At 39.6% G+C, this 19,594-nt stretch overlaps 1 long non-coding RNA gene across 1 annotated transcript; it reads right to left on the reverse strand.

Annotated features, from left to right (window-relative positions):
* Positions 1–10,124: 10,124 nt before the first annotated feature.
* Positions 10,125–11,750, reverse strand: LOC139029502 (uncharacterized). The gene is made up of 3 exons (XR_011481829.1): positions 11,542–11,750; positions 11,168–11,279; positions 10,125–10,721 (listed from the first exon to the last, which is right to left on the reverse strand). It is a non-coding gene; the product is annotated as an uncharacterized lncRNA (long non-coding RNA).
* Between the last annotated feature and the right edge of the window lie 7,844 nt (positions 11,751–19,594).

Here is a 19,594-nt window from a genome sequence, read left to right on the forward strand (position 1 = left end):
AAAGTTGACCTATTGTGTTTACCTAGTCTTATCTCCTTCACTCCCCTGCAGAGTTATGTCTACGGGCCTCTTTATAATGAGGAAGAGAGAGAGAACTAAAATACAAATGTAGAACAATACTAAACTTCTACAATGACTTCTACAACTTCTACAATATATTGTTAATCAGTAGTCTAAAACCCTATAACTGTAAGGAGGGAGGGGTCTTTAAACCCCTCCCCGTCTATTAATAAAACATAAGCATAATACATTATTCTAATACACCAAACATTTGGGTACAACCCTTTTTATGACCCCTAGGTGAACCCGACACTCCCCATCACACTGTCAACTTTCTCACAGAGCCACAGGATCAGGAAGTTAGACCTATAACCCATTGAGAGAAATCCCAACAATCCAGCAGACCTAATCTGGTGAAATTGGTATCAAAACAGAACAGAACAAACAACACAACAATACACTCCTTCACATATCACTCAATACATGTTAACTTCAATCCAAAACCTCAGAGGACTGTTACCTCCCCCATTTTGACACATAACTCCCCATGTGAGTAATGTGTAAAGAAACACTACTACTGATCAAAATAAAAATAGAACAATAGAAACACTACCCTTAACTCCATAAAGAAAAAAAAGTATACACATATGGTCATACAAAGACAGCCTACCCTTAGTCAAAGGCAACACCCTCTCCTTCTTCACATTGGTCCAAATCACAAATATGGCTAAGAACTATAAACTTCATAATAATTCTAAATATTACAAATGACCTTCAAATCAGTATTACAAATGACCTTAAATTCATTATCCAAATGGCTTTCCAGTGAGGGTGATCAAACAACACTGGAAAGTCAGGACAGAGATCAGAGGTCATACAAACCCTTCAATGAAGTGTTTCTGACTACATTTCATATCTCAGGTTTCCAGGAAGTTTCCAGTACATTTCTTATCAAAATAATTCACGTGTTTAATTAAGACTCAGAAAATAAAAACTTCAGAAGACTCCATGTGTGTGCGTGCCCCTTTAAGATACCTTGGCAACAAGACAAATGGAAAACTCACTAAACCCTTACAATAAAATCAAACATAGTATTTTAAAAACACCAACAAGTAGTCATAATAAGTATGTTGTGTGTGGGTATTTGCAAACCTTAAGGTGAAAATAAACAAAAATGGCCAGGCCTTGTTTAATTTTGTAGTTTGCGGCCTCAATCTCACTCACTGCTCTCCCCAAGACCATAGCCCCTGGAAACATTCCAAAGAAAGACAATGAAACCCCCATTTTCCCAAAGCAACCCAAAAAGCAACCCAAAAGTTTTAACTATAAACAAAACCTGATAATAATGATAGGTCCACTGTACTTCCTCAAATCATTCATCATTTGTTTTAACCTACCCCAACATTTACGTGTGCTTAATTTAGCATGTGCTACCCTTAAACACAGAGTCGAACAATTCACTCCCATATAATATTATATGACTGGTCTCTCTTTTCCATAACCATATAAAAGTATCCAGGTATCGTAACCAGACCAATGACAAACAACATATGTAATAGCTGTTTTGCCTTCGATTGTTCCTGTTACCCCTCGAAATGTAATACTTTTTGCTGTCGCAAATGTAGTCAATTTCTCAGCGTAAGGAATCAGTGATACTTGATCCCAGGCATTTAATAAAAAGTTGTTTGAGACGTGATCTCCTACGTCTCCCTTAATTAACATACATACAGTCCCGGAAGGAAGACTCCTACTCAAAACACATCAGATAATACAGTGTTTCATTAAGTGAAATCAACACCTAAAACAAACAGTAAAACATTTTTGGCTACTACATGATTCCATATGTGTTATTTCATAGTTTTGATGTTTTCACAATTATTCTACAATGTAGAAAATAGTAAAAATAAAGAAAAACCCTTGAATTAGTAGGTGTGTCCAAACCTTTGACTGACAATGTATAAGCAGGGAGTCAGGAAGCAGGTGTAGAAGGAGAGTTTAATAACAATGATGAACGGCAAATGAACAAAACAGGAGATGCGTACGGAACATGAAAGCAAACCAATACTGCCTGAAGACTGAGGCTACTGAGGGCTAAATAAAGGGGAAGCAATCAAGGTAATGATGAAGTCCAGGTGTGCATTACGATGGTGAGCAGGTATGCGTAATTATTGTTGGCCGGTGTGCGTAATGTGGTTTTCCAGGACCGGGGTTTAGTAGACCAGCGACATCGAGCGGCGGAGAGAGGGAACGGGAGTAGGCGTGACAATATCAACTTTCCATCGTTTGGCCGATGGTTTCATCGTTTGATTCATGTCTAGTGTGATAGAGGCAAAAATAATAGCTACTAGGGAAAGCTAGTCAAGTTAATTTACTTCAGTTGAAACAGGATAAAACAAAGGCTACAAAATATGTCCATACAAACAACAGTTGTTAGATATTAGTAATAATAGCCACCTCAGATCGCTATCTGACAGATAGCTAGAGGCTAGAGCTGACCCGGCTGTGGTAGCTACTAGCGAGCATAGCTTATTCATTCACCTCAGTCGAGATGGGATGAAAGATAAGCTAACGTTACATATTTGGCAGGCTGGTCATGTACGGTGTGAACCTGCTTCTGCCTCGGAACAGCACAAGCTGCTCATCCACTGTGACGCATCCACTGTGAGCTTCCTCTACAGTTTTCTAGGAAAAGGTCCCACACCTACCGGAAGGCTGCCAGGTGGTCCGTTGACTCTCTGAACACTGCTTCTCAGGAGGTGACGGATATCCTCATATCTTCCGACTGACATGGTGGCCTTGTGCCGTGTGGAGACATCCCAGCTTTTCTCCACGCCGGCGAGGAGGGTTAAACCAATAAATGCTTTTAGTTCCTCTTTGTTGACCTCTCTCCACTCTGTCCCTTTTGCTGTCACTGTTCTCCATCCTTCTAAATTTCTACACTTTAGGACCGCCTCAATGATGTTGTCACTAATGAACAGCTCCCAGGCATCTTTTGGTGGCACAAAGGTTGACCCCAGCTCAGACCCTGGGCAGCTCCTTAGGATGTTATGGCTACTGGTCCTGTCTTTAGTGGGAGGATGTTCACTCCAGTAAGACCCCTTTTTACTCAGTCTATTTGACTGGTTTTCACTCTCATCAGGGGAGAGGTCCTTCCCATATGTAGGCTCATCTAGGACAGCTGGACTACCAGTTGCATCCACAACTCCAACTTGACCCACAGTCTGTGTCATCTAAATTGGTTACCTCAGATTTTGACTCAGAGTCGCCAATGGCTTCCTCATCCAGCTTCTGTAAAACCCTTTTTCCATAGGAAATACATAAAGGTCATATTTGATCCACGTATGAAAACTTGGGGTAGTGATTCAAAAACAATTTTTACTTAAAAAATAAGAAAAAAAAACTAAAGTATGATAGAACATTAAAGACACATAATTTACGGAATATGAGGGGATCAATACAGCAAAAAAAAAAACACTAGGTCGGGTCATATGCAATAAAAAGGAGAGCGACGAATGTGAATGTGACGAGTGTGAATGCTGACTATCGAAGAGTTGCAGCTGATGCTGTTGAGGAGCTGCGTTCACAGCAAGTAATTAAGGTGTTGCAACAGGTGTGGAATCTGATTGGCAGTTAGTAGCAGTTTGTGGTTGTTGAGTTAGTCGAGAGCTGCGTTCAAGGCAACTAGTGAAAGTGTTCATTCAAGCCAGGTCTGCTCTCCTGAATTACCATACATTCTTAACACCATATTAGGTATTTTTTTAAATACTTTGTGATACAGTAAATTATATGTGCTTAATTTGCAAATATACACTAGTTGTATTCGCAGGCATTCATTATATTAATATAAAGGGGTGAAACAAGGCTGCAACCACAAAACCTTCCTCTGTCTCGGCCAGGGGTGTCGAACTCATTCCATGGAGGGCCGAGTGTCTGCAGGCTTTTGGTTTTTCTTTTCAATTATGCCCTAGACATCCAGGTGTAGGGAGTTCCTTACTAATTAGTGACCTTAATCCATCAATCAAGTACAAGGGCGGAGCGAAAACCCGCAGACACTCGGCCCTCCGTTGAATGAGTTTGACACCGGTGGTCTAGGCCTACCTGCACTCTCTAGATAGCCTCATTAATGCTGCTGTAACGGCAGCCTTCCTCCTCTTCGTCTGAAGAGGAGGTGTAGCAGGGATCGGACCAATACGCAGCGTAGTTAGTGTCCATGTTTTAATAATAAACAACTGAACATGAACACAATACGAAATAACAAATGTGGCAAAACCGAAACAGTCCTATCTGGTGCAATGAACACAAAGACAGAAGACAACCACCCACAAATCCCAACACAAAACAGGCTACCTTAATATGGTTCCCAATCAGAGACAATGACAAACACCTGCCTCTGATTGAGAACCATATTAGGCCAAACAACAAACCCAACATAGAAACACAAAACATAGAATGCCCACCCAGCTCACGTCCTGACCAACACTAAAACAAGAAAACACAAAAGAACTATGGTCAGAACGTGACAGCTGCTGTTGTCACATTCTCCTGCATAATTCATCAAGTGTGTCAAGAGAATGATACCCACGCAATTTCAAATCAAAACGCTTGGCTCTAAATTACACATATCTATACATACTTTTGCATTGTTTGCGAGGTCAGACGTAATATCACTTTAATCCAAGAGTTCATTTTCGGAAGTTACTTTCATTCTAATTTGTAATTGCCCCCCCCAAAAAAATTAACACCCATTTCTCTTTCTTGTGATGTAAATGTCGAGACAGTGCAAGACCACCCTGCTTGTGGCTAAACATGTTGGAGATCTCCACAAGCTATAAATTCACCCTGCCTGTATGAAGTCTGAGCTTGCCGACTATAAGGTGGCGTTGTGTCCTAAGGTCATGTTAATGAACTACAGGTCTCTAGCTTTTGAGCTTTTTCTCATTTCACTTCCTCTGTTTACTCAGTGGAGGTGGTTACATGCCCGGCGTCCAGTACGAGCATTATGCATGCACATTGAGCGGACCAGGTGTGCCAGTTTGTTTGACAGCAAAAGGCAGAAATTACCCAACGGTGTACGTGCCCACTCCACCAAGAGTCTGGTGGTGTCTTGGGCGTTGTTTAAAGGGTTGCAAGTAGGAGATATTTGTGCTGCGGCGAGTTGGCATCACCACACACTTTTGTGAGGTTTTATGGCTTGGATGTCACTGCCCCCAGTGTAGCCCACAGTGTGCTTACGACTGGGGCAGGAGAGGGTCATTAGGCAGCACGCAGATTCCGCAATACTTCAGTACCGCAGGTTTTCCTGTTGGGTTGGAACTCTGGGCCAATTTTATTGGTGTCCACTGGGGTCAGCTTGGGGCGTGATTTCATGTCCACATCACTGTGTTGTACCAAGTTGACTGACTGAAAGGGAACGTACAGTTATGACTATAACTACTATTCCCTGAGGGAGGGAAATGAGGCACATCACCTGTTAGGCCCCGTGCCGCCCAGTTCTGGGGTTGGTGAAAAGCACGATACTAAATTGAAGGAATTAATACATGCCTCTCGTTTATCACCTGTGGAAGGCGGGTCTTCCGGTGAGGCAATTGCTAATTGGCCTTGTCAGGCATTTTACGGGCTCCTGACCAATTGTGCTATTATGTGTGTATTTTCGTGTTATTTGTAACTTATTTTGTACATCATTTTATTCTAATGTTCTTCAGTAGAGGGTGCTAGCACCAGAACTCCCTATAGCTGTGTTGTACCTCATTTCCCTCCTTCAGGGAACAGTAGTTATAGCCATAACTGTACTTTTTCAACACTCTGGCACCCACCCCTTGCAAGGATAATGGCAATGAGCCTTTTTCTAAAATGTTTTATCAGAGAACACATTGGGTGGGATCTCAGACCATTCTTCCATATAGAATATTTCCAGATCCTTGATATCCTTCGTCTGCGCTTATGGACTGCCCTCTTCAATTCAAACCACATGTTTTCAATGTGGTTCAAGTCTGGAGACTGAGATGGCCATTGCAAAATGTTGATTTTAATGTGGGCTTGGGGTTATTGTCTTGCTGGAAGCAAAATGGTGTGTAACATCAAAGATCATCTACCATATTTTATAGTAGGTATGAGTTACTTTTCTGCATATGCATCTTTCGTCACCAAACCCACCACTGGTGTGCGTGGCCAAATAGCTCTATTTGCCATCTTCTCCTCTTGGTAAGTCTGATTGATTCAAAACGTGGTATGTATGTTCAGTGGACGTGTCTTTAACAAGTTTGAAGAGAAGAAACGGATTTCTTGCAAAATGGCCAAAAAACTGGCCAATCAGAAAATGACAAAGGGCTTTACCATTGAATTGCATGCCTCCATGTCACTTCCATCACCTTGAAGCTCGCCATGAGGGACAGTGCTTCATTTGAACCGGAACAAGATCTGGCACCTCTCCATTTTGGACTATTTTGTTCCAGAACTTATTTCTGGTATCTCTCATAGCATGAAAAATGATTTTGTACTTTTTGTGATGTAAAAATTACAATAAAAGTGATCAAAGTTCATTCGAGTTGTCACTAAGTTAATTATCCTGCCCCTCCAAAAAAAAAACATTTCAAAAATAACTTTTCAGCCCAGGCCTGATATTCTAAGAGTTGGGCGGGCCGGGCTTATGGTTTAAGCGACATTGCAACCTATGTTTGAGACCAAGCGTGCCTGTATCTCTCAAATAACTATAATAACATTCCCTTTCTATCTTCTCTCTCTACTCTGATGGACATGAGCCTGAAACTCCAATCTCTCCAGCATTGCAGTTAATCATTCTTTTTCTCATAGAATCATACCCACGCAAAGGGTTCTGGTGGAGCTGCAGCACCACTGAAAAACGATTTATTTTTTTGTCAAAGTTATAGAATTACTGCTGTCTGTTCAGAAATACATTTCAAAATTCAGAATAAGAGAAGGCCTATAATTTAGCCACAGAGGACCAATAGCTTCTTTAAAAAAAATAGACTAGATGTGGATTGTGTGTAGCCCAATAACAAGGTATAGCATACAGTACAGTCGGGAACGCATGGCAAATCTGTCAGCGAACAGCATGCAGACAAAACAGGCCTTTCGCAATATTTCAAACACAGCTTGGAAAACAAATGGCTCCTGGTGTAAAGAGAAGACTCTAATCTGTCTGCTGCAAGGATACCAAAATACTTGATCCACTTCCAAATATTGTTTTACAGAAAACAAGAGATAAACTTGGCATGAACGCATCGGCCAGCACCGGCGAGTGAGCTGCGCATCGTTAGGTGAGTCAGTGAAACTGGAAAGAATTTTTAGGACTATAATTTCCTCCTCATATAGTAGCCAACAATATGCCTATTGATGGATTCAAGACAATGATGTTTTTATTGATCTCAGATTCTCAGTTTCAGTGACAAAGTAGTTTGTCATTTCGATAGTTTGTGCGGTATTAAAAAACGATTCGGACAAAGTCTTTAGTCATGTAAAATGACGCAGAATTGCATGAGATGCTTTTATACAAGGTACTTTTTTTTCCCAGGACCCGAGGCTACAAAACAACTTCCCATGTGTGCAACTTGTGTACGCGCCTCTAACCTACTGCTTTATGCCACTACTCAAATGCGATGATATGTATGCAATTCTTTATTATAAAGCTGATTTAATTTTTTTGGTCTCATGCTTTCCGGTACCTCAGAGCTCCCCAAATTAGCAATTCAATTTCACGTTGACCAAATTTGACACTCTTATTGACCTCTTTACAAAACAATCTCCACTTCGTCTGCCTCTCGCTGTATTTTCATGCTGCACATTTTGGGGCGGAGTCAAGCCTCTCTTTTCGCGGCTCGCTTCGCCTCTCGCTTTTGCCTCTTCCTCTCCGCTATTGGTCAAATGTGATGAAACTCGGCAGGATTGTAGAACGCACTAAGAGTAACCAAACTGGCTATAGTAACTATTACGCCTACTTCAAACACAGTCAATACTACTACTACTACTACTACTACTACTACTACTACTGCTACTACTACTACTACTACTACTACTACTACTACTACTACTATTACTGCTACTACTACTACTACTTTTACTGCTACTACTACTACTGCTACTACTACTACTGACGGAACTATACTACCTACTTACAGCTACTCTACTACTACACTACTATTTACTGCTACTACTACTACCTACTTTTACTCTACTACTCTACTCACTACTAAACTACTACTACTACTGCTGCTACTACTACTACTACTACTACTTACTTACTGACTACTACTAACTCTACTGACTACTTGCTACCACTGCTACCACTCGACTACTTACTGCTACTACTGCTACTACTACTACTACTGCTGCTGCTACTACTACTACTACTGCTGCTACTACTACTACTACTGCTACTATACTGCTACTACTGCTGCTACTACTACTACTACTACTACTTTTATGCCTACTACTACTACTGCTACTACTACTAACTACTACTATACTACTGCTGCTACTGCTACTGCTACTACTACTACTGCTGACTACTACACTACTACTACTGCTACTGCTAATACTACTATGCTATACTGCTACTACTACTACTACTGCGCTACTTACTACTCGACTACTGCTACTACTACTGCTACTACTACTGGCTACTACTACGCTACTACTGCTACTACTACTACTTACTACTACTACTACTGCTACTACTACTGCTACTACTGCTACTACTGCTACTGACTACTGCTACTACTACTACGTGCTACTACTGCTAACTTACTGCTACTACTACTACTTACTAGCTACTTACTGCTTACTACTGCACTACTACTACTACTACTACTGCTACTACTACTCTGCTACATACTACTCTACTTACTACTACTGCCTACTACTACTGTACTACTTACTTGCTACACTGCTACCACTGTACCACTGCTACTACTACGTACTACTGCTACTACTACTACTACTGCTGCTGCTACTACGTACTACTACTGCTGCTACTACTACTTACTGCTACTACTACTGCTACTTACTGCTGCTACTACTACTACTACTACTACTACTACTACTACTGCGACTACTACTACTTACTGACTACTACTACTGCTACTACTACTACTACTACTACTACTACATACTGTACCACTACTACTACTGCTACTACTGACTACTACTACTACTGCTACTACTGCTACTACTACTACTACTACTACTGCTACTACTGCTACTACTACTTACTACTTACTTACTACTACTGCTACTACTACTGCTACTACTGCTACTACTACTACTACTACTGCTACTACTGCTACTACTGCTACTACTACTACTACTACTACTACTGCTACTGCTACTGCTACTACTACTACTACTACTGGGACACCGTCAGTAATAGCTACTATCCCACTACTATTTATAATACAGTCACTACTACACTAGCCTCAAATTGTCAACACTAGACTCTAACAATTTAAACTCCTAAATTCCTTTGACTAACACAATAAATTGTTCTGGACAGCTGAAGCAAGTCACACAATGATATTCATTGTGTTTGTTTTCTTCTTACTATGTTTTTCTATTCATACAGCCTGAGTAAGCCCATGGTCAGGAGCAGAGTACGGAACATGGTCTCTCCTGAAAAGTGTGTATCTTACTCTTCCATCATTAACCATAGCAGTACGGTATCATGCTGTACTGATGAAAACCATCAAATCAATCCTAACAAAGATCTTCTCAAAAAAGGACTGACAATCAATCAGATTAGTGGTCCTTTTATGTCATAGAAATGTACATCAATGTCATGTTTGATTCACTGCATGAATTGGTGATGGGATACTGTATGTGTTTAGCTTATAGCAAGGTGGTTGGGGCAGTAGTTCTATTAATGTATATGTTATGTTGTAGTCCAACTATTACAGGTCGGTCTATCTAAAACTACCAACATCAGCCCATCTCTTCATTACAATTAAGTAATTAATACAAGTAGATGTTGTTCTCCCAGGCTTTTGTACAAGCAGCCCAGTGTCTTGGTGGGGTAAGTAGAACTTTTATCATATTAGCACTGTCACGGCCGTCAAAAGGTGGAGACCAAGGCGCAGCGTGGTAAGCGTACATTCTTCTTTATTAAAAGAACGAACACTGAACAAACGAACAAAATAACAAAGCGAACCGTGAAGCTAATATGGATAGTGCAGACAGGCAACTAAACATAGATCAAGAACCCACAAAACCAAAAGGGAAAATGGCAACCTAAATATGATCCCCAATCAGAGACAACGATAAACAGCTGCCTCTGATTGGGAACCAATTCAGGCCACCATAGACCTACATATACCTAGACTACCAAAACCCCTAGACATACAAAAAAGTCACACTAGTCACACCCTGACCTGACCAAAATCATAAAGAAAACATACGGTCAAGGCGTGACAAGCACATAATGTACCTCTGCACAGTCTGGCTCAGACACAGGTGTTAGGAGCATTCCGATATGCCACAGCTGGTGAGGTGTCAGGTTCACCTTTGTACTTAAAGGGTGATCATTCCAACTCTCTGTGGAATGCTGCAGATCTGCCCGCAGACGAGATAGGAACACATATCCCACACAGAAGAGGTGGATGGAATTTGACAGGTCAAGGTAGCCTTCTTCCTCCAAACTGTGCAGCAAGTTGTAGTACTGACATGTCACACCACTCCAAACATCTCTCCATAAGCGAGCACTCCACAGCACTCTAACAGAGAGAAAGAAAATGTTTTTTTGTGTGTTTTTTTTTTGGGGGGGGGCTTATCTCTGTGGTCCTGTGGTCTTCCTCCATGAATAGTGAACACTGAGGTGGGTTCGAGGTTATAGAAATGCAAGTTGTGTGTGCCCCTGTGTGTGGTTACTGACTGTATGTGACGCAGACACCTATCTGAGTGTACCTGACACATTTAAATTTAGAGGGCTATGTTTCTCACCACTTGGTTATTACAAGGCTAACCCCCAGGGAAATCCTGACTTTGCAGCAACAGGGGTTGATAGTCCAGTGAAAATGGCTGAGTGTTTATGTGGCGTGAATCTGAAAATGAGCAGCTGACATCTTAAGGGTTTTTTAATGAATGCATGTGAGACAGGTTCCATGTACAACAAGACAGGCAGAGAGGAAGAGAGAAAAAGAACACAGAACAGCTTAATTACCTCTGGTTATGGACACTTTGCCAGCAAAAAAAAGCTTCCATGGCCTGTTCCTCGGACAGTGAACATACATCTGGCAATATCTACATTTTCAACCCCTTGATCAGCTCGCTCTCTGAAAGTAAAGAAAATTGATTTTTTTTGTAGATATGAAAGCAATAACTGAGATGTGACCGTTCAATCTAAAACAGCAGATGTCATTTTCAGGACACGTCAATACAGCACAGAAAGCAATCTTACGAGGTTTGATGAGGAAGATGTCAAGGGTTTTTATACAGAAAGTAACTCCTGACAAGACGTTACAATACATTAGTGGTTAGGATGAATATGCATGATACAAGTCATTCTTTTTTTCATTCTACTATATCAATATTTACCTAGAAGGCCATCCATTTCTGCCGACCCCGTCCATAAACTATCCAAAAGCAGTTGCCGCTTTGTTATTGGCCGCAGTGTCCAGATAGAACATCTATACAAGAGGTAGCCTACGCTTAACACCAGACTGGTATTGTGGTTGTTCATTAGGTGATGGGAAATATGCAATATGCAGGACTTCAAGGCCAAGTCATTCGCTTCTCAGGGGTCATTAAAAACTATGCTGACGTTTGTCCCAATGTATAAAACCAGGAAGTGGATATTCAACCGGAAGAAGAAAAACTTAATTTAGTCAAAGCGGTAAAAAATATATATTGAAGTTATGGTTATGGTTAGGTTTAGGAATGAGGGTTAGGTTAAGGTTAAGTTTAGGTATAGTTTTACTGAGGTTGATTGGGTTAAGATTTGGTAAAGGCATAATAATAATAACAATAATTTTGGGGGGGTGCTTATATTTGTCACCTGTGGGTGTTTCTTGTACAAATGTGTAATGGAAGTGTGTTTCTTGCACACCCGCAGGGAGTGGGGTCACGGCCAGGGTCACCATTGATCGTTTTTAACTTACAAGAACATGTTAAAAATGTTCTCTTATATTTCATTCTGTGTTCTGTAGCCTATCAATTTTGCATGTTGATTACTGTGAAGGGGGAAAGAATGAATAAATATGTCCAAAAATATAACACAATAGTATTAGTATATTATAATTGTTTTATTATTATTTTTATGTTCTTTTCTTGAAATAAATATTTTACCATTTTCCATAACGTTTGTGTTGTGTCACTACTTCTTATTTAACCAAGGTCCAAGATGATGTTTTCATTTAGAGCATTACACTTCAGTGGGATTCACACTAAAATGAGAAATAGTGCTGCCCTACTCTCTGGTGGACAGTTATGGTACATGAAATACTGCGAAATGAAATGTATTCCATAGCCTAACTAAAAACAACAACTTTAGTGAACGAATCCTCTGGTAACCACAGCATGGTACCAGCAGAAGGGGAAGGCCAGAAAACACGTAAATGGACCAGCTAAGGAGCAACACCGGACTGGAGGAGGAGGAGACTGCGTCTGCAATGGAGGACAGGCACCCCTGTAAGACCCATTAATCGGCCTAAGACGTCCAAACATAGGATGACATGTGACGTGAGTCAGTTTCCTTTTAAAAGGCATAATGGAGGATGCACTTCCTTGTGTAAAAACATCCTGACAATGTCAGGGCAAAAGAGTGAATCCTTCATTTACAATGAGTCCACAGAAAAGTGGATGGGGGAAGGGGGTTCAAAATAGCCTGCACAATCACATTGTAATGGGTTACATGTACTGCCCTGAAAAGCAAACAGAACAAATAAAATGTATTGGTCACATACCTATGGTTAGTAGATGTCATTGCGAGTGTAGCGTAATGCTTGCGCTTCTAGTTCCGACAGTGCAGCCGTATCTAACAAGTAATATCTAACAATTCCAAAACAAATACCTAATACACACAAATCTAAGTAAAGGAATGGAATAAGAATATATAAATATATGGATGAGCAATGTCAGAGCGGCATAGGCTAAGATGCAATAGATAGTATAGAATACAGAATCTACATATGAGATGAGTAATGTGTCATTATTAAAGTGGCTAGTGTTCTATTTATTAAAGTGGCCAGTGATTTCAAGTCTGTATGTAGGCAGCAGCCTCTCTGTGCTAGTGATGGCTATTTAACAGTCTGATGGCCTGGAGAATGAGGATAGATGACGTAGGCAACAGACGAGTTCATTATTACATATTGCTTATACAGGCATGTAATAATAATGTTGAGTGAGCTAGCCTAGCATACAAGTATTTCACTGCACTTTTTATACATGATGTTCACTGTGTGTGTAACAAGTACAATTTGATTCGATTTAATCTCCCAATGTATTGAAAATATATCTTAACGCACCTGGTTGAGAATGGCATTTAAGCGTTTAATAGCGTAAATGATCAATTCTAAGCATCCGTATCTTCTCTTGGCTAGCACTAACTACTATAGTATATGTCCTCATACATGAATTTTAAGCATCCAACCTCTCTAAACTGTTGTCCTCACAAGAGCACCTAAAGGGGAGCAATGCCTCCTGCTGGCCTGTTGACATCACTTCAAGCAGATCAGACCATGTCTTTGTTTATGGGGTTGTCTCAATCAGATTGCACTCTTACTGAAATATGACAGGCGAAATTCTCAGAGAATGGCGAGTATTGTAACTAAGCGCTGAATTGCATTGTTCTGTTCATTTAAATTAATAAACAAATAATTACATAAACAAATACTGTGAAATCGTGATATATTCCTAAAAATATATAAAAGCTATGTTCAAAACCATATGAGAATTCACGACAATTGAGATAACCATCTTAAAAGGCGACGTGTTATGTTCAACCTATAGATGACAAAATGCTGCCGTACGTAAAAACGGTTGTTTTCGAAAGTGAAAAGCGATTTATGGTTTATTCGACGACGTCATCATCCCCCGCGACAGAGGCAGTCCCACTTTCATGGCTAGAATGTTTCCTAATTGTCAAACTATTATAAAATGTTTTGCATTTTACCTAACGCTAACCCTTTTCCTGAACTTAACCTAATTCTCCCAACTTGCTACGTTAATAATAACATTGTATCTAGCTGTTAATAAGAAATCAGGTCCACAAGAAATCGTTTGAATGACCTTTTCATATGCCAATGTCAATTTGTTTTACAACGAAATAATGAAATGCCATGTAGGCTACAAGTAATACATTTCGATAACTGCAATGGAGCAGCTGTGTCGAGTCCAACTATTATCATCATATTTTTCTTTCCGTAACAGAGTAGCCATACAATTAGTTACACATTCCATCCATTGGGAGAGGGGATATAAAAAAGCATTCCTTTAAACGCTTATACTGTAGGCTATCATGGCTACTTAATAAAGGTCAAATTGAACTACAAAAAAAATACATAGGCTACTGTATTAAAAATATAATGTACCTGCCATTATATTATTCTCTGTTTTGATGATGTATTGGTTCAAACATGTATTTACATAGCCTATCATTTGAGCAGCATTGCGCACACCCACACACAGAAGACAAGAACGCAACATTTCGTCAACAGCTCTGCAAGGTGAAGAAATTAAATTTTCGATGCTCTTTCAGTTTCCCTGCTTGAAATGTCCTTTTTTAAATATCCTTAGGGAATTACATATTACCTCGTCCATGACATTTCAACGAGGGAGACTATACAGGTAGGGCACGTAGCCAAACGTTGAGAAGTCGTATTCAAGGATTTATCAACTGACTGGACACATGACAACTCAACGTGTTCTTTGTGGTACATCTTTGTATAATTGTTCTTTACCCGGTTGTGTATGCTAAATGCAGTGACGGAAAAGAGCAAACGTATTATCTTTCTCAAACTCGCCAGGCCCTCAATGATATTGCCATGTTACAAATATGATATGCCTGTTACAAATCGACAATATAGGCAGAGACATATTAGAAATTTAGATCTGAATATAGGCTGTAGCATATATACTGTGAGATCACAAGTTGCAGTATATTCGGAAAGTATTCAGACCCCTTGACTTTTTCCGCATTTTTTTACTTTACAGCCTTACTCTAAACTTGATTAAATTKTTWYYCCCYCCCCCMCCCCCCYCATCGATCGACACACAATACCCCATCATGAAAAAGCAAAAACAGGTTTTTGGAAATGTTTTCAAATGTATAAAAATATATATATATATATCACATTTACATACGTTTTCAGACCCTTTCCACGGTACTTTGTTGAAGCACCTTTGGCTGCGATTACAGCCTAGAGTCTCCTCGGGTATGACGCTTCTTGGCACACCTGATACGGGGAGTTTCTCCCATTCTTCTCTGCCGAAACTCTCAAGCTCTGTCAGGTCTCTCTAGAGATGTTCGATCGGGTTGAAGTTCGAGCTCTGGCTGGGCCACTCAAGAACATTCAGAGAATTGTCCCGAAGCCACTCCTGCGTTGCCTTGCTTTTTGCTGCGTATGGAACATTTCTGGGATTTTTTATTTCAGTTTATGATCACATGGTGCGTTTATATTTTCGTTCAGTATATATTAATTTGGGGACAGGTGGAAACACACATGAAACGTTCATGGACATTTAGTTAGCTTGATGTTGCTAGCTAATTTGTCCACGGAGATAGAGCCCAAGAGTGCAGGTGTCATAATACCCAGAAAACCTAGCGGTCAAACAGGGAAATGGTTCCAATCGTTTTTCCACCATTCATTTTTCCCATAGGGGATTTTAGAAACACTTAAACACCTAGTGTATATTTGACTATTAAGCACACACCATTTTCTTTATTTTATCACAAAGCATTTAAAAAATACCTGATATACTAAGAAAATGTTTATATGAGTGCAAGAATCAAGTACAAGAGAAAAATGTCAAATTATTTGTCTGTGTGCTATAATTCAGTCAACATCTGATGGGTAACAAAACATCTAATAGTTTGGAGTATCTTCATCCATTGTACAGCAATTACATTTATTAGAATAGTTTACAAACTTCTAACAATTTTGATGACCGTCTGAGATGGCGCACAATGAGCTCCTGGAGTGGCACCATCAATTCCCACATGACACGCTGAAATAGCTGCCGTATACACCTTCAGGGTGAAGAATGAAAAGCCCTGCTCGAAAAAAATGTCCACCAGAGAGGAACAATTCCTTTATTTTGGCACTAAAGTTCAAAGCCCGCCACGAAATCCATACAATCCTCTCGTGGAGCGTGCCATTGCGGACTGTACAGTACCAATAAATCCCTTGCCATCAGTTTGGACCTTTCAGGGGCCAAGCTCACATATTCCAAATCTCTGCAAATGACCAACGCAAATGATCTATGTAAATGATCTTCGCGAACCACTTTTATTGTAAATAAGAATGGTGGTTTGGGCCAATGGGGAGCCACAATGATCAATGACCAGTCCTCCAGACGCACTATGTTCAGTGTGGGCTGAATCACGTCCATAGGGTGGAAACGCGAAAAGGAGAGTCCGAGGACACTGGTGCTCGCTCCTACAGTGGACAGCTATGCAAAGTTGTCACATTCTGCTGCTTTAAAATTCATTCTTATTTACAATAAAAGTGACTCCAAAATGACACAATACATTATTTACCATTCATATATATTGTGAACAAAATAATCTGAAACCCAACCAAAATGAACAGCAAACGCATCCAACAAAGTTGTAGTCACAAGCTTCATGTAGTCGTTGCGTGTTATGGGATATGGGACCAAATTATAACAAGTGCTGTAATTTCTAAACAATTTAACCGATATGGATGGTAATTTATGTTTGTGGACCACAACTGCCTATTTAAAGATACAGATCAACGTTGTATGGGTTTCTATCAATTACACACTCAACATTACTTTATTTCGTTTAAGAAACGGGTTTGGGTGGTATGAAATATTTTGGTAGACCCCCTCCTATATGCTCCCGGTTTTCAGAATAAGACACTGGTAGGTAGACCTTGGCAATACTGCTTAAATTGAAGCCTATATTTCGGGTACTTTGGAATCTGGGCCTACAGGCATGTGTGCGTTAAATACAGGTTTATCACGTAGATCATATGTCAAAGTTTTGCATATTCGTGTGTTTTTATTGGACTTATAAATAAATATTTGATATATTTATCCAGGTACTGCATGTGAGTTGATTGGACCTCTGCATCTATTATCTTTCCACTGTTGGGACTGAAGAGTAACAGCTTGTTTTTTTGAGCGATTGCTTTACTCCATTGAACTAACATTCAGAATTTAAAACTCTAATTATGTTGCATGATATCCAGTATATATACGTGTACTTGATATTATGAATAACTATAGAACTCAACAATGTTTTACAGTGATATGATAATGTCTTAAAGTGCAGGGAAATATGGCTGGAGTTCAGGAATTAAGAGTATTGTAAAGGAGTTTGTTTTTCATCGAAGATGATGTTGATTCAGTATGCAATTTCAGGAGGAATAACATTTTTTTATTATATAGGATAACGTTTCAAGGAAAAACTCGTCGGTTGCATCACACCACACAATTTTACAAAATTGCTAGCACAATTTAACCCAATATAAAGAGTGTTTGTCTTTTTATTTAAATATTATAACGTACATGGCAATTATTTGCAACACGGATAAATAACATAAATATATAACGCTTACAGTGGCATAATTAATCAATTAAACAAAATAATTGTTTTACGCAGAATTGAACTACAAGTAATGCTACTCTCACACGTGTTTCCTTGACATTTTTGATTTCTTGTAAAAATCCCTCAGGATGCTCCCCATTTCAGCTCTCACGACCTCCCATGAGCACGAGCTAAAACGCTGAAAGACAAAAAGTGAAACAAATATGTTTTTTTAGGTGAAAATAATACATCATACATCACAGGTATAGGCTAGGCCCACTCCACTCCTCTCAATATTTTAGATTTGAAACACAATTGACAAAAAATGCAACCCATGAGATGTTTTACCTCACGTGAAAGAAAGTCGCCCAGCTGTTTGAAGTAGTTCTTAACCATATTTTCAATTGGAAGGTTTAGACGCACACTCATGTCTCTGACCTGAAATAGTAAACAACAAACAGCATTAATATAAATATCCATGCGATTACATGAATACTAATAATAATAACAATAATAATAATTGTGTAAAAAGCTAGAGTAAACAAATTAAACATTCGGGAACGTACACATTCTGAATAGGTCATATTTTGTCGAGCAAGAAGGTCTTGGAGCTCCCTGAGTTTGAAGGTATTCCATTTCACAGGTGTTAGGTTTTGTTGGAAGAGCTCGCTGGCTAGTTGAAACGCAAGTTTCAGTGTCCAAAGCTTTTCCCCCTCCTGTAATCAGAAAAACACCCCGTGTAACCATGCAATTGAACTAGACACACACTAAAACGGTAGCCAGTCATGATCTCCTGAGCATCACCTCTATGGAAAGCGTTGGACGTTGGACCATTATCCTTTCAGCCTCTTGGATACAGCCGCTTGGTCTCCTCTCCTATACCGCACACAAAAGACACCATATCGCAATAAAACAACTGAATATATGAACGAATCAAACTCCAATAATCTACTTTACAACTAGAATAAATAACTTGTGATAACACGCTATACATGCTACAGCCTATATTCAGAGACATATTTCCATATACGTCTCTGCCATATACGTCTCTGCCTATATGCTCAATTTGTAATAGGTTAAAGACATTTACCAACCATGGCAAGATCATTGAGGGCCTGGCGAGTTCGAGAAAGATAATATATTTGCTCGTTTCGGTCACTGCATTTGGCATACACCACCGGGTTAAGAACAATTATACACAGGAGATGTACCACAAAGGACACGTTCAGAGTAGCCATGTGTCCAGTCAGTTGATAAATCCCTGTAAACTACTTCTAAACGTTGGGCTACGTGCCCTATACCTTTATAGCCTCCCTCATTGAAATACAATGTGAGGTAATATGTAATTCCCTAGGGGGAAAAAACTAGGAAATTTCAAGCGAGGATAATGAAAGAGAATTGTACATTCCATTTCTTCACCTTGCAGAGCTGTTGACGAAATGTTGCGTTCTGGTTTTCTGTGTGCAGGTGTGCGCAAGAATGCTGCTCAAATCATAGGCTATGTTAAATACTTATTTGAACCAATACATCATCAAAACAGAGAATAATATAATGGCAGGCACACATTGCTCTTCACTGCAATGTATTTTTAATACAGTAGCCTATCTATGTTTTGTTGTTACATTTGATCTTTATTAAATAGGCACGATAGCCTACAGTATAAGCATTCAAAGGCATGCTTTTTATATCCTCTCTACCAATGGATGGAAAGTGTAACTAATCGTATAGCTACTCTGTTAAAGAGAAACATGATGATAATAGTTGGACTCGACACTTATCTTAATGTACTCCATGGCATTTCATTATTTCGTTGTAAAACAAATTAACATTGGAATATAAAAAGGTAATTAAAACGATTTATTTTGGACCTAATTTCTT

The sequence above is a fragment of the Salvelinus sp. IW2-2015 genome, linkage group LG20 (genome assembly GCF_002910315.2).
Source record: "Salvelinus sp. IW2-2015 linkage group LG20, ASM291031v2, whole genome shotgun sequence".
NCBI lineage: Eukaryota > Metazoa > Chordata > Actinopteri > Salmoniformes > Salmonidae > Salvelinus > Salvelinus sp. IW2-2015.